Genomic DNA, 8338 nt, shown 5'->3' on the forward strand with positions numbered 1-8338 from the left:
CCATAGACCTGCTCGCGCCGCGGCCGCCTTAAAGCGGCAACGCCGGCCGCGCTGGAGGAGGTGGGCCCCACCCAGAGCACTCCTCCGCCCGACGCGCCAGGATTCCCTCCAGCAGAACCCTCCATCCCAATTTCCCCAGGCCGGCCTCGCCAGATGCCCGGTGCGAATTAGCGATCGGAAGCCACACAGCCGATGATAATCATGGTGGAAGTACCCTAAGTATGCCTAGAGGTTTCCAAAACATTTTAAGGGCTCTCAGAGGCCAAGTTCCCAGTTCATTCCAGTCATAAAAGCCCTCGTTGCTGTCCCCTCCCATAGGTCAGACAGAGTTAAAAGGGCCCTGAGCAACACAACAAAGCCTCCAAAATCCCAGAGAAGCACCCACAATGAGTCACCGGGCCCACTCGCTCCCTATCGTCCACCCCACCAGCGAGGCTGTGGTCTGACCAGCATGCCCCTTGGGGTCGGGCTGTTGGAAGAATGACCCCAGCCTCATGTTGGACAGCACTTGGGCTTTTCCAGGGAGGTAAATTAGAAGGGTCAGAGTGGGTGGAAGCCAGGTGGTGTAAACACACTATCACCAGATTCGGAGGACGGCTGCGGTGGAGCCTAGCTTTAACACAGGCTTCCTGGATCCTAGACAAGGGGCTTGCACTGCCCCCTGAGGTCCTGTCTAGAGAGGCGGCCTCTCATCCCCTCCTGCCTCCCTGTCCATGTCCTGCGGCTACCCCCTCCTTCCGCCCCAGTTTTGTGACCAGCGAGGAGGCCTACCTGGTACCCGGGCTCCTGACCCTCTCCAAGGCAGCTTCATTTGAGAGGGTGTGCAGGATTCCAGGGGTTCTCCAAGAGGACCAGACATGAAGCTGGACCACACGGAGAGCCAGGCAGGAGCCGTGCAGGCGACCCAGAAAAGGCTTCCCTACATCCTGGAGCAGCCAGGGACCCAGTCAGGTGGTCCCTGGGGGGATGCCCTAGCCTGGGGGGATGCCTGGGCCTGGGTCCCAGCCTCCAACACCACAGCTATGTGACCTTGCTCAAATTCTGTGCCTCAATGTCCCTTTTTGTAAAATGAGGGGATTGAATAAGGTGAATGGTTCTCAAATGTTTATTTAGCAGTAGAATTCTTTTCTTCAAAAGAAATCTGAAGTGGAAGGCCAGAATATAGAACAGATGAGTAGTGCTGCTGGGTTGAAGTGAGGGGGTCAGGGCCTTGCCCCTCTCCACCACTCCCCCAACCAAGAAATCCCTGGGCTGCTCTGTGCAACTTGAGGGTCTGGAGGAACCCATCTGAAAAGCACTGGATCAGGTGCTCCCTTCTACCACTGCCCCCGGTCACAGTGGTGCCACTCTCACTGGGTCACAGCAGAGGATCCCCCAGCCCCAGGCCCAAGGAGTGTCTGTGTGACCACACAGTGAGGCCAAGGATGAGAAATCAGCTTTTCTCTTTTCCCCTGGGGAAACAGGAAAGGAGATGGGCCTTGGGTACAGCAAGAAAGATTAGGGTTAGACTGTGCTCCTGGCAGGATGGATAGAAGTAGGTAGGAGGAGGACCCATGGCTCAAGGAAATGCCCTCCCCTTTGACCAAACAGGAGCTTTCTTCCTCTGAGCAAGGCCAAGGGCAGCTCTGGAGATGGAGGCATGGGTTACACAGCCTCCGCAGGGCTCTGCCTCTCTAGACTTCCTCAGACTCTGGAGTTTGGAAGGATCTAGGGGCTGCGTGGGCATTTTGTTCTTCACCTAATAGCCATGTGGTGCAGAGAATGCTTGGAAATTATACCATCTGTTAATTATCCTTTGAATTGGGGTTGGGTAATGAGACTCTCATTTCTGGTGAAGGCCCAAGCCAACCCGTGGAGAAGCTGCAGCTCTCCATTCATCTCGCTCCCTTTGTTGCTAAAATAAGCTTTCTGTGTGGGAGGAAAGAGTAGCCCTGGCTCTGGATCATGGAAGGTGGTTCTGGGGCCTTGCACCTTGAGGCAGGGGTTGCCAGGGAAGGCATGAGCTCAGAAGCCCCTTCCAGGTGGGTGGCCTTTCCACCCAAAGGCAGATAGGTTGGGGGATCCAAGGAACCCTTTCCTTCATCCCCAAGCACATTTGGCAAATAGTCCTTAATCTTCCCCAGTCCTCCCTCCGGGGGCACAGGACAGAGCTCTCTCCCCATCACTTCCTCAGATACTTCCAACTCCCAAAAGCAGGAGGGAAATTTCCAAGTTTCATATGCATCACTGAGAGTCTCAAATGAGGGAGGGGTTGCCCTGGTGGAGGCCTCCCTGATCCCCAGGGAAGGGCTGCCTGCTTCATGGAGCTTTCCAGTTGTAAGGAACCTATGGACCTCCCTCCTATGTGTAAGGGACATTTAGGCCTCCCTTCTGCATAGCTTTTAGGTGCTATCAAGGGGCAGCAAGGGCTTGGGGTCTGTTAAAAGAGAATTTATTGTTCTTCTAGTCCAAACCTCCCACTTCACAGTGGAGGCTCTGGGAAGGAAGGAAACCTGCTTGGCTAGCCTTGCGGCTGTCCTTTAGCTCTGGTGGGATTTCCTTACTCAGGTTGCTTCCTGAGGGCCCCCTGGATAAGGCATGGCCCTGGCTTTCAACACAACAGGGTCGCATGGGTGAAGTGCTCCAGAAGCAACTGAGAGAAAAGGCTAAAGGAATTCAGAGGAGAGAGCAGTGAGGGTGGAGGAAATCCCAGAGGGCCTCTAGAGGAGACGGGACTTGGGCTGCATCTTCAAGAATCAGGAACAGCATTCCTGGAAGAGGAATTCATCAGTTAAGTCACTTAATCTACACATTAAGTGTCTTCTCCATGATTATACAGCTAGTGATGGAAGAGCTAGGATTTGGACCCAGGCAATCTGACCCCAGAGCCCACTCTCTTAAGCAGTACACTATGAATGAATGAAAGGAATGAATGAAATGCAAGAAGATTGGGGTGGCTCTGCTGTGGCCCAGCACACTGGTGAGGAAGAACAAGGTGAGCTCTGCCTTGGGCAGATCCCTGTGGCCTGAAATTCTGGAACCAATGGCCTGCTGGGAAGGAGGGGTGGGGAGGGAGGCTGCTGATGGGATTGGTCATGGTGACCTTTTGTGGGTGGGCAGGGCAGTTTCTCTGGAAAGAGAAAGAGGACCTGGCACCCGATCCCATTTCTGGGCTCTGTGCTGCTTTAGAAAGGGCACAGAAACCAGAAGGAGAAAACCTGGCCATGGGGGACTCCTGGAGCTCCTGGACTGTGGGGTGGGTGGCGTGAAGGGACCAGGAGCCAGCAGACTGGGGGATGGGGGTGGCCAGAAATCTGAACACCCTTCGGTCTACACTTGCCTGTCGTGCCCCGCCCACTGTTCCCCACTTTCTTCAAGGCTGGAAGGTGCACTCCTTGTTGGGGCTCTGTTGTTTCTCAGTTCCCCACTTCAGGTCTGTCACAGAGGGGGATACTCAGTCAGGATTTTATGGATTCTTCATGTGGTCACCTCCCCTCCAAACCAGTCTCTGCTCGGCAGTGAAAGTAATTTTTTTTTAAACTAATAAACATTTTTAGGTTTAAAAAATCTCCCCCAGTTTTTTATTTGGGAAAATTTCAAGCCTTCAGAAAAATCAAAAGAATGGTGTAATGGTATAATAAATACCCTGCTAGATTCAACAATTTTTATTTTATTTTTTTCAGACAGGGTCTCACTGTGTTGCCCAGGCTGGAGTGCAATGGTGTGATCATAGCTCACTGCAGCCTTGACTGCTTGAGAACAGCCCCAAGTGATCCTCCCACCTCAGCCTCCTGAGTAGCTAGTGGGGACTACAGGTGCAGGCAACCCATGCCCAGCTTTTTTTTTTTTTTTTTTTTTTGAGAGGGGGTCTTGCTGTGTTGCACAGGCTGATCTCAAATCCTGGTCTCAAGTGGGATTACATATGTGAGCCACTGTGCCTGGTGTCTGGATTCAATAATTGTTGACACTCTGCTTTATGTCTCTCAATTTTTGAAGAATGAGAGGAAAATGAGGTGCCTGAGCCCTGGGCCCCTCCACAGGCAGCTCCTGAGACTCAGGGAATGCGGTTTTTTTTTTTTTTTAATTTTTTTTGAGACGGAGTCTTGCTCTGTTGCCCAGGCTGGAGTGCAGTGGCACAATCTCAGCTCACCACAACCTCTGCCTCTCGGGTTCAAGTGATTCTCCTGCCTCAGCCTCCCAAGTAGCTGGGATTACAGGCATGCACCACCATGCTGGGCTATTTTTTGTATTTTTAGTAGAGATGGGGTTTCACTATGTTGGCCAGGCTGGTCTCAAACTCTTGACCTTGTGATCCGCCCGCCTCGGCATCCCAAAGTACTGGGATTACAGGTGTGAGCCACTGTGCCTGGCCAGGAATGCAGTTTTGTGGGTAAAGTGAATGAGTTTAGAGCTGCCCTTAGAGTAGCCTAGAGACCCAGCTGGGCTACCAGATGGTGGCTCCAGGTATAAAGAGACATCTGGTCAGCCCTCTCTGCCATCCATCCAGTCATCAATCCATCCATCAATCCATCCATCCATCCATCCATCCATCCATCCATCCATCCATCCTTCCTCATTTCAGGTATTTATTTTTTGACCAATATTTTCCAAGTGCCTCCCCTTCTTCCCTTTCTTGCACACCCACAGGACTGCTGCTTCGACCAGGAACATGAAGGGGAATTCCTGGTATCATCTAATATCCAGTCCAATCCAAATTCCTTACTGTCTCCCAAAGGTCTTAGACAGCTGCTGCTTTCAAGTTCGTGGATTACATTCGGTCATATGTCACTCTTTTTTTTTTTTTTTTTTCTCTCTCTCTCTCTCTCTTTCCTTTTTTGGTGACATCAACTGAAGAGTCCAGTTTTCTTATTGAAGTGCCACATTCTGCATTTATCTGATTAAAGGATACCTAATGGTATCCTTCACAGGGTACTATTGCACGGCCTTAGATCTGAGCATGTCATTCCCCTTCTGAAAACCCTGCCGTGGGCCTCTGTTGTACCTTGAATAAAATCCAGCGTCCTTATATTTATCCACAAAGTCCAGTGTGGAGTGGCCCAGCCTCTTCTCACTCCTCCCCTTTCACTCTGTTCTGGACATGCTGGCTTCCTTCCAGCTGTTGAACATGGCAGTCTTAAATGCCCCCACTTTCCTGGCACATATGACAACTTGTAATTAGAGTATTTACTTGGCTAACATCAGTCTTACCCACTGGCAGTGAGCTCCAGGACCAGCGAGAACACATATGTCTTGAATGCCTATCACCTAGCACCTAGCACAGGCCTGACACACACAGTAGGCATGTGGAAAATATTGGTCAAAAAATGAATACATGGGCCAGGCATGGTGGCTCATGCCTGTAATCCCAGCAACTTGGGAGGCCAAGGCAGGTGGATCACTTGAGGTCAGGAGTTTGAGACCAGCCTGGCCAACATGGCAAAACTCTGTCTCTACAAAAAATACAGAAAGTAGCTGGCCGTGGTGGCATGCGCCTGTAATCCCAGCTACTTGGGAGGCTGAGACGCGAGAATCACTTGAACCCAGGAGGCGGAGGTTGCAGTGAACCGAGATCATTCCACTGCACTCCAGCCTGGGTGACAGAACAAGACTGTCTTAAAAAAAAAAAAAAGATAAAAGATAAAATGAATACATGAATGGAGGATGGATGGATGGATGGAAGAGAGGGGTGACCACATGTCCCTTTATGCCTGGAGCCACCATCTGGTAGGCCAGTTGGGTCTCTAGGCTGTTTTAAGGGCAGCCCTGAACTCATTCACTTTAACCACAAAACTGCATTCCCCATGCCTGCTGCAGCCAGGGGTAGAGGTTTTGATGTCCCAGCCCTGTGAGATAGACCTTCTTTGGGGCTTGTTAAAAGATGATATTGGATGCTTTATCCTAGTGATAGGTTCCACCCACAGTGCCAGTGTTCTTTGTCAAGGGTGGCTTAATAGGCCCAGCATTCCATAAAGATGTAAAGCCATCTAAGATCCAGCTGAAAATACTGCCTCTGACCACCGGGCAGGAAGAGATGGAACCTGGGGCTGAGCTTCGAGCGGCAAATCCCTAAGCACCCTCTGAATAACGTGGCTGTTCAGGCTGTCAGAGCAGGCCAAGGAAGGAGGCCCTGTCTGGCCAGAGCCATGCTCCAGCCACGGGGGTAGGTGGCTAAGTGTGAGAGGTACACAGATGAGCTATGTCCCCAAGGGACAGCCAGTCCCTTGGACAGAGACAAAAGCTGTCACAGAGCAATAGTCACTAATATTTTTGTGTGAGGGTGGAGGAGTTAGGGAGGGCTTTTTAAAGAAGGTGGCATTTGGCCGGGCACAGTGGCTCGTGCCTATAATCCCAGCACTTTGGGAGGCCTAGATGGGCGGATCGCCTGAGGTCAGGAGTTTGAGACCAGCCTGACCAACATGGAGAAACCCCGTCTCTGCTAAAAATATAAAATTAGCCAGGCGTGATGGCGTATGCCTGTAATCTCAGCTACTTGGGAGGCTGAGGCAGGAGAATCGCTTGAACCCAGGAGGCGGAGGCTGCGGTGAGCCGAGATCGCACCATTGCACTCCAGGCTGGGCAACAAGAGTGAAACTCCATCTCAAAAAAAAAAAAAAAAAGAAAGTGGCATTTGAGCTATCTTGAAGAGGAAGGAAGAATTCCACTAATAGGCAGGAGGAAAAGGCATCCAGGCAGGGGGAATAGTGTGAGCAAGCGTGGAGAGGTGCAACACACGGTCAGTGCCAGGAAACAGGAGGAAACAAGGGGGCGGTGAGAATAAGGAGCAGAGAGCCGCTAATCTGAACTGGGGGCACATTTTGATGAGCTGGGGCTCCAGCTGAGAAGTCTGGACCTTATAAGTTGAGGGGAACCATCTGAAGTGTTTTGGCAGGGGAGGAATGATCATGGCTGTGCCATCTGGCAGGCTAATCTGGCACAGTGAGGAGGCTGCGCCGGAAGAAGGGACTGAGGTCCAGCAGACTAGCAAGGAGGCCACTGTAATAGTCCAGGAGGAGGAGGGCTGTGCTGGGGCCAGGGAGCAGGCTGTCAAGGGGGCAGACCTGAGTGATGAAGACTCAATGGCGCTGCGAAACAGACTGGCCCCTGGAGATGAAGAGGAGAGAGTTGTCCAGGGTGAGTCTCAGGTGTGTGTTGGGGTGCCTGAATACTAAGAGGAGATGCCCAATGTGTATGCTGGGGGTGGGTGGAGATGCTCAGATGAGAGAGAATGGATTTGAGAGCCCTGCATGTGGAGGTCACAGAGCAGCAGGGAAAGCGGAGGTGGAGGCCAGCATTAGGGTCAGGTGCCATCTCCTGACCCTGCCCACATCTCCAGCCTCCAGTCAGTATCGCCCTTACTTCGTGCTCCAGCCATTCAGGCCTTCTTCCTGTCCCCTCGTGCAGTTCCCTCTGGAACAGTTCACCTTCCCTCTGAGGGGAATGGGGTGAAGGAGGGCCAGGAATGTTAATGAGGTAACAGAGCCTGCAAGTGTCCACTGTTCATTCATCTTTGAGGGAGAGGAGCCAGATGGGATCGCAATTTGACAGGAGCGGCAGGAGTGCAGGATGGCTGTTTTCAGATGGGGAATATGTTAGCAGGTCGGGACTGAGGGGAAGTGGGGCGGGAGGTTCAGCAGAGAGCTAGCTCAAGAACAAGGACTCAGGGGACGCAGGATGGTGGCGAGATCCAGGGCACAAGTAGATAAGACCTGGTTTTGGAGAAGGAGTTAAAAAAAAAAAAAAAAAGGTTTTCTCTGAGACAAGATGGAAGGAGGCAAGGATGAAGCCTATTCCAAATGGGAGCTTAATTCTTCCATTTCTTCAGGTTTAAAAACCACTTGTCCCAGAAGGTCACACCGTCTTATCAGCAACTTACACCCCAATGAAAATAAACTCCCAGACCATTTTGACAGCAGGTTTGTGTAGGGGGAAGGGAACCAAGTCCCATGGAGGGACAGGGACCAATCTCCAAAATGCAGGGCTTGTGAACCAGCCAGTCAGAGCAGCAGAAGAGGACCCGCCCCTCCGTAACAAGAGGTTCTCTCGGAGGTGGCTGGGACACCCTACCTCTGCCGGAAGGTCCCAGAGAGGTAAAGACCTGGAGTTCAGGGCTTCTTTCCTGGCAGGTGGATGGGGAGCTGCACATTGCTGGGTTTCTGCAACATGAACCTGCCTGCAGCACCCCCACCCCACCCCCATGGGGAGGGCTTTTTTAATTTTTATTTTTTTGAGACAGAGTCTCACTCTTGTCACCCAGGCTGGAGTGCAGTGGCACAATCTCGGCTCACTGCAACCTATGCCTCCCGGGTTCAAGCGATCCTCCTGCCTCAGCCTCCTGAGTAGCTGGGATTACAGGTGAGCG

This window comes from Pan paniscus, chromosome 1 (genome assembly GCF_029289425.2).
Source record: "Pan paniscus chromosome 1, NHGRI_mPanPan1-v2.0_pri, whole genome shotgun sequence".
NCBI classification, from domain to species: Eukaryota; Metazoa; Chordata; class Mammalia; order Primates; family Hominidae; genus Pan; species Pan paniscus.